Below are 7,394 nucleotides of genomic sequence, written 5' to 3'. Positions count from 1 at the left end.
GGGGGGCTCGGGGAGGGGGTCTGGGGTGATCCCGGCGGTTCTGGGGTCTCCATCCGGCCTGGAGCCATGGGGACAGCGAGCTGCGAAAGGTGGGGAGCAGCCGGGAACGGGGTGGGGTGCCCGGGTGGTTTAACCCGTGCCAGCCCTGCAGGAATTGCGGTGCCAGGCTGCTTTAACCCGTGCCAGCCCTGCAGGAATTTCGGTGCCAGGCTGCTTTAACCCTTGCTAACCCTGCAGGAACTGCGGTGCCAGGCTGCTTTGACCCGTGCCAGCGCTGCAGGAACTGCGGTGCCAGGCTGCTTTAACCCGTGCCAGCCCTGCAATTCTTGCAGTGCCCGGCTGCTTTAACCCGTGCCAACGCTTCAGGAACTGCGGTGCCAGGCTGCTTTAACCCGTGCCAGTGCTGCAGGAATTACCGTGCCAGGCTGCTTTAACCCTTGCTAACCCTGCAGGAACTGTGGTGCCAGGCTGCTTTAACCCTTGCTAACCCTGCAGGAACTGTGGTGCCAGGCTGCTTTGACCCGTGCCAGCCCTGCAGGAACTGCGGTGCCAGGCTGCTTTAACCCTTGCTAACCCTGCAGGAACTGCGATGCCAGGCTGCTTTAACCCGTGCCAGCCCGGCAGGAATTTCGGTGCCAGGCTGCTTTAACCCGTGCTAACCCTGCAGGAACTGCGGTGCCAGGCTGCTTTGACCCGTGCCAGCGCTGCAGGAACTGCGGTGCCAGGCTGCTTTAACCCGTGCTAACCCTGCAGGAACTGCGGTGCCAGGCTGCTTTAACCCTTGCTAACCCTGCAGGAACTGCGGTGCCAGGCTGCTTTAACCCGTGCCAGCGCTGCAGGAACTGCGGTGCCAGGCTGCTTTAACCCGTGCCAGCGCTGCAATTCTTGCAGTGCACGGCTGCTTTAACCCGTGCCAACGCTGCAGGAATTACCGTGCCAGGCTGCTTTAACCCGTGCTAACCCTGCAGGAACTGCGGTGCCAGGCTGCTTTGACCCGTGCCAGCGCTGCAGGAACTGCGGTGCCAGGCTGCTTTAACCCTTGCTAACCCTGCAGGAACTGCGGTGCCAGGCTGCTTTAACCCGTGCTAACCCTGCAGGAACTGCGGTGCCAGGCTGCTTTGACCCGTGCCAGCGCTGCAGGGCCGCCCCTGCGGCGGGCACGGTGCCAGCGATTACCTCCGGGCGCTCTCTGAGCTCCTTGCCGCGGCTCCTCCCTGGCTCCGCCGCGGGGCCGCGCACGTTGAGCCAAATCCTCCGGTCACATGGAGCCCCGGGGAGGCCCGGGGGTGAACGGGAGGCCACGGATTTGCCACCGGGCCCAGGAACGTGCTCGGCCTTGCCCGGTGCAGCGGGGCCGGGATTTGCTGCCCGCCCCTAATCCCGGACGGGCCGCGGCGGCGGCGGCGCCCGGAGATGGCGGCGGGACCGCGCAGGAGGGGACAGGAGGGGACAGGAGGGGACAGCGGAGCTGGTGGCTCTTCGTGGGGTTGTCACCGCACTGGACGGGCGACATCGTTGGGCTGCTGCGTGTGTGGTGGTCCCACGGAGGGTGACAGCCGTGTCGGCGGGGTGACGGTGTCCCCATGCAGGGTGACCCGCTTTGAGCGGTGTCACAGTGTCCCCACGCAGGTGTGACCCGCTTTGAGCGGTGTCACAGTGTCCCCACACAGGTGTGACCCCCTGTGAACGATGTCACAGTGTCCCCATGCAGGTGTGACCCACTTTGAGCAGTGTCACATTGTCCCCATGCTGGTGTGACCCCCTGTGAATGGTGTCACAGTGTCCCCATGCAGGTGTGACCCCCTGTGAGTGGTGTCACAGTGTCCCCACACAGGTGTGACCCCCTGTGAATGGTGTCACAGTGTCCCCACACAGGTGTGACCCCCTGTGAATGGTGTCACAGTGTCCCCACACAGGTGTGACCCCCTGTGAATGGTGTCACAGTGTCCCCACACAGGTGTGACCCCCTGTGAATGGTGTCACAGTGTCCCCATGCAGGGTGACCCCCTGTGAGTGGTGTCACAGTGTCCCCACAGTGAGCCCTCTGTGAGCGATGTCACATTGTCCCCATGCAGGGTCACCCCCTGTGAGTGGTGTCACATTGTTCCCATGCAGGTGTCACCCCCCTGTGAAAGGTGTCACACTGTCCCCATGCAGGTGTGACCCACTTTGAGCACTGTCACATTGTCCCCATGCAGGGTGACCCCCTGTGGGGACAATATTTTGATGTCCCCACGCAGGGTGGCCTTTTGTGAGCAGTGTCACAGTGTCCCCACCTCGATGTGACACCCGTGTCCCTCCTTGGGCCCCGCCGGATCCCAGCAGGGCGGGATGTGGGAATTCTCTGGGGACATCTGGGGACAACCCCATTGTCCCCTTTGGGATCTCCCCAGGACTCCCCCGGTCACCACAGCCCGCCCGAGGTGTCCCCAGCAGTGTCCCCTTGTGTCCCCTGCCGGGTTTAGTGTCCCACGCCACACCCGCTAGATCCATCCCGCCTGTCCCTCGCCACCTGGGGACAGCACGGCTTGGTGGCCCTGTGGCGACACCGCGCGGGGACATCCCCCCGCTCCGCCACCGCTCTTTGGGTGGCAGTGACAGCGGTGACGGGACAGGCCACCACCGCCCTGTCCCCTTGTCACACGTGGCTGTCCCTCGTGGTCCCCTCCTGACGGGGGGTGTCCCCAGTGGGGTCGGGGTGTCCCCAGTGGGGTCGGGGTGTCCCTGTCACCCACTCCAGCCCCCATCCCCCCCCCGTGCCGTGGGAAGCGGGAGAAGTTCGGGGCTCTGTCCCCCCAGATTCTCCCCAGATGTGATGGGTGCCTCAGTTTACCCCTTCCACGGGATCCATGGGGAATGAGGGGGTTCGCCTGCCCCCCGCTCCCCGCTCTTGGGGACCCTGGTGTCACCCCCACCGTGGGAGGGGACACGGGGGGGGGGGGGCGGGGGGCCGAGGGACCGGAGAAGGATTCCTGGAAATGGGATCCTCAGGGATCATGGAGATCAGGAGGGAGAGGGGATCCCGGGAATCGGGGTGCTGCGGGAGGGGATCCCAGGAGCGGGATCCCAGGAATGGGATCACAGGTTTAGGATCCCAGGAATGGGATCACAGGTTTAGGATTCCAGGTTTATGATGTCAGGAGTGGGATCTCAGGATTAGGATCCCACGTTTAGGATCCCAGGTTTAGGATCCCAGGAGCGGGATCACAGGTTTAGGATCCCAGGTTTGGGATCCCAAGAGCGGGATCCCAGGATTAGGATCCCAGGAGTGGGATATCCTAGGAGAAGGATCCCAGGAGCTGGATCCGATGAGCTGGGGTGCCAGGAAAGGAAACTCCAGCAGCAGGATCCCAGTTTTAGGATCCCAGTTTTAGGATCCCAGGTTTAGGATTCCAGAACAGGGATCTCAGGTTTAGGATCTCAGGTTTAGGATCCCAGTTTTAGGATCCCAGGTTTAGGATCCCAGAACAGGGATCTCAGGTTTAGGATCTCAGAATAGGGATCTCAGGTTTAGGATCCCAGGTTTAGGATCCCAGAACAGGGATCTCAGGTTTAGGATCCCAGGTTTAGGATCCCAGAACAGGGATCTCAGGTTTAGGATCCCAGGAGCGGGAGCACCACAGGAGAGGGATCCCAGGAACAGGAATGACGATCCAGGAGCGGGATCTCTGTTTTAGGACCCCAGGAGCAGGACCCAAGTTTTAGGATCCCAGGTTTAGGACCCCAGGAGTGGGATCTCAGGTTTGGGATCCCAGATTTAGGATCTCAGGTTTGGGATCCCAGGTTTAGGACCCCAGGTTTAGGATCCCAGTTTTAGGATCGCAGGTTTAGGACCCCAGGTTTGGGATCCCAGGTTTGGGATCTCAGTTTTAGGATACCAGGTTTAGGATCCCAGGTTTAGGACCCCAGGAGCGGGATCTCAGGTTTGGGATCCCAGATTTAGGATCTCAGGTTTGGGATCCCAGGTTTAGGACCCCAGGTTTGGGATCCCAGGTTTGGGATCCCAGTTTTAGGATCCCAGTTTTAGGACCCCAGGTTTAGGACCCCAGGTTTAGGATCCCAGTTTTAGGTTCCCAGGTTTAGGACCCCAGGTTTGGGATCTCAGTTTTAGGATCCCAGTTTTAGGTTCCCAGGTTTAGGATCCCAGGAGCAGGACCCCAGGTTTAGGACTCCAGGTTTAGGATCCCAGTTCTAGGATCCCAGGTTTAGCACCCCAGGAGCGGGATCCCAGGTTTGGGATCCCAGATTTAGGACCCCAGGTTTGGGATCCCGGGATCGCGGAGGGATCGGGGCTGCCCGGCCCCGCCGCCCCGCGCACGGAGGCGGCCCCGCGGCCCCGCACTCGTTTGGGGTGGGGACACCCGGGTGGCAGCGCCGGCCGGGTCCCCCCCGGTGCCGGCGGGCTCGGCCACGGGCCCGGTGTCGGGGCAGGGGTGCCCAGGGGGGCTGCGGGACCGGGACCCCCGGATTTCGTTTGATTCCTTTTAATTTCGTTTCATTTCTTCTTTATCAGGGCGGGCGCGGCCGGGCCGGGCCGGGAGGAGCGCGCTCACTCTCGGGAGACCCTGGCGGGGTTGGGGACAGCCAGGCCCGGGGCTGGGGTGTCCCCAAGGCGTGGGGAGGGTGTCCCCAAGCCGCCCGGCACCGGGGACACCCCGGACTCCCCGGGCGCGGCCGCTCCGGTAACGAAACCGGCGCTGCCCGGGCTCAGCGCGGGCCCGGCGGGCTTGGGGACACACGAGGGTGGCCCCGGGGCTGCGACACGGCGACAAAAGGCACCCACGGTCCCGCGGGGGCACTGCGGGGTGGGCACACCGCTCGGGTGTCCCTGCACGGTCACACGGTGCCACTCGCACCCGGCCGTGCGTGCGCGCGGGTGCGGCCGCCCTGATGTCCCCAAAAGCCACCGAGCCACCCCAAACCCGCCACCCAGGGGACCCCGGGGAGGGGTGGCCGGTCACATCCTGCCCACGTGGCTGCCCCGTGGCCGTGTCCACTCACACCAGCCGGACACCGTCCCACGGCACCCGTGGGCATTGCTCTGGTGTCCCTTCGCGTCCCCTCACTGTCCCCCCCGTGTCCCCGCACAGTCCCCATTGTCCCCTCACGTTCACCCGTGTCCCCGCACCGTCTCCGTGTTTGTCACGCAGTGTCCCCGTCCCCTCGTGTCCCCTCACAGTCCCCTGGGTTTTTGCCCGATGTCCCCTCGGTGTCCCCTCGCAGTGTCCCCGTTGTCCCCTCACAGTCCCTGGGGTTCTTGCCCGGTTCCCCGTGTCCCCACACAGTTCCCGGTGTCCCCATAACATCCCCTTGTGTCCCCTCACGTGCCCCGCGTGCCCCCACGCAGTCCCCTCGTATCCGTGCCCAGTCCCCCTGTGTCCCCAAACAGTTCTGGGTGTCCCCAAACAGCTCCCGGTGTCCCCGCACCGTCCCCCCCGTGTTTTTCACGGCTCCCCCGTGTTGTCCCCAGTCCCTCCGTGTCCCCACACAGAACCCCTGTGTCCCCAGACAGCTCCCGGTGTCCCCACGCTGTCCCTCCCTGTCCCCGCACCGTCCCCCCGTGTCCCCACAAAATTCCCCCGTGTCCCCGTGCAGTCCCCCTGTGTTTTCTCACGGTCCCCCTGTGTCCCCTCAGGGTCCCGAGTGTCCCCTCACGGTCCCCCCGTGTCCCCTCAGGGTCCCCCGTGTTTTCGCAGTTCCCCTGTGTCCCTTCACCGTCCCCGCTGTCCTCTCACAGGCCCATGTCCCCACAAGTCCCTTCACGGTCCCCCCGTGTCCCCTCAAAGTCCCCACGTGCCCCCTCACGGTCCCCGGTGTCTCCCCACGCTCCCCGGTGTCCCCTCAGTGTCCCCCCGTGTTTTCACGGTCCCCTTTTGTCCCCTCACGGTCCTCCCGTGTCCCCTCACGGTCCCCGGTGTCCCCTCATGGTCCCCCCGTGTTTTCACAATCCCCGTGTCCCTTCACGGTCCCCGGTGTCCCCTCAGTGTCCCCGCGTGTTTTCACGGTCCCCTTGTGTCCCCTCACGGTCCTCCCGTGTCCCTTCACCGTCCCCGGTGTCTCCCCACAGTCTCCGATGTCCCCTCAGTGTCCCCCCGTGTTTTCACGGTCCCCTTGTGTCCCCTCACGGTCCTCCCGTGTCCCTTCACCGTCCCCAGTGTCCCTTCACGGTCCCCGGTGTCCCCTCAGTGTCCCCCCGTGTTTTCACAATCCCCGTGTCCCCTCACGGTCCCCGGTGTCCCCCCGTGTCCCCACGGTGTCCCCACGCAGTCCCCCGGTGTCGCCGCCGCTGTCCCCGCTCCCGCCGAGGCCCCGCACCGTTCCCGGGCCCGGCCCGGCGGTCCCTCGGCGGGGTCCCCACGCGGGGCTGTCCCCGGGGCAGCCGTTCCAGGCGGGGACAAGGAGAAGGGTCCCCTCCCGGTGCCCTCCGAGCCCGGGACTCACCGGGAGCGGCCGCTTCGCTACCGGGGGACGCCCCGGCTCCTCTCCCCGCAGCCAGGCCCGGGGCCGAGCCGAGCCCACCGAGCCTGGCCTTACCTCCATCTCCGGGGCACCGGGAGAAGCGGGAGAGGGCGCGGATCCGTCTCTAAAGCGGGAAAACCGAGGAATTCTGTGCGGGTTTTTTTTTTTTTTTTTTTCTTTTTTTCCCAGCTCCGGAGCGGCGAGAAGCGGGGCGAGGCGGCGGGGCGGGCCCGGGGGCTCGGCGAGGCCGGCGGCGGCGTGGGAGCGCCGGGAACGGGGATGAACCGGGAGAGCGCGGCCGCTCCCACCCCGCGCCGGGCTTGGCCGGGCTGGGTGTGCTCGGCACGGCGGCGGGAGCGAGGAAAAGCGGGAATATTGATAATAAAAGCACCGATAAATTGTGCTGATAGCGCTGATAATAGGAATAGGAAGGGGCGCTAATAATAGCGAGGCTAATAGTGCCGCTAATAGCGCTAATTTTAACGCTAATTAGAACAACAACAACAGCGCTAAACCCCACCCGAAAACAACAACAAGCCTACAATAAAAATCGGGATTTTTTTAATTAGCGTTCTTTTTATAAAATTGTTGGTTCTGAGGATCTGGGAGCACGCGGATCTCGTCGCTTCCCCTTCCCGGCGGCTCGTACCCGGTATTTCCCCCTTTTCCCCGCTTCCCCTTCTCCCGGAGCAAATCCCTTCCCGTTATTATTCACGTCAATCGTGGGGATAACGGGGAAAAAAAAAAAAAAAAACAAAAAAAACAAAACCAGAAACAACAGCAGGAAAGGAGCGGGAGCCGTGAGGAGGCGGCGGGGGCTGAGCGGGCACCGGAGGCTTAGCGGGCACCGGGGCCGCTTCTCCGCCGCTCGTTCCGCGGCCTCAGCCGCCGCTCGGGGCCGGGGCTCGGCGAAAGGAGGATTTTCCGTTCCAGCA

This window comes from Vidua macroura, chromosome 4 (genome assembly GCF_024509145.1).
Source record: "Vidua macroura isolate BioBank_ID:100142 chromosome 4, ASM2450914v1, whole genome shotgun sequence".
Lineage (NCBI taxonomy): Eukaryota > Metazoa > Chordata > Aves > Passeriformes > Viduidae > Vidua > Vidua macroura.
Note: the sequence above shows the minus strand (reverse complement) of the source record.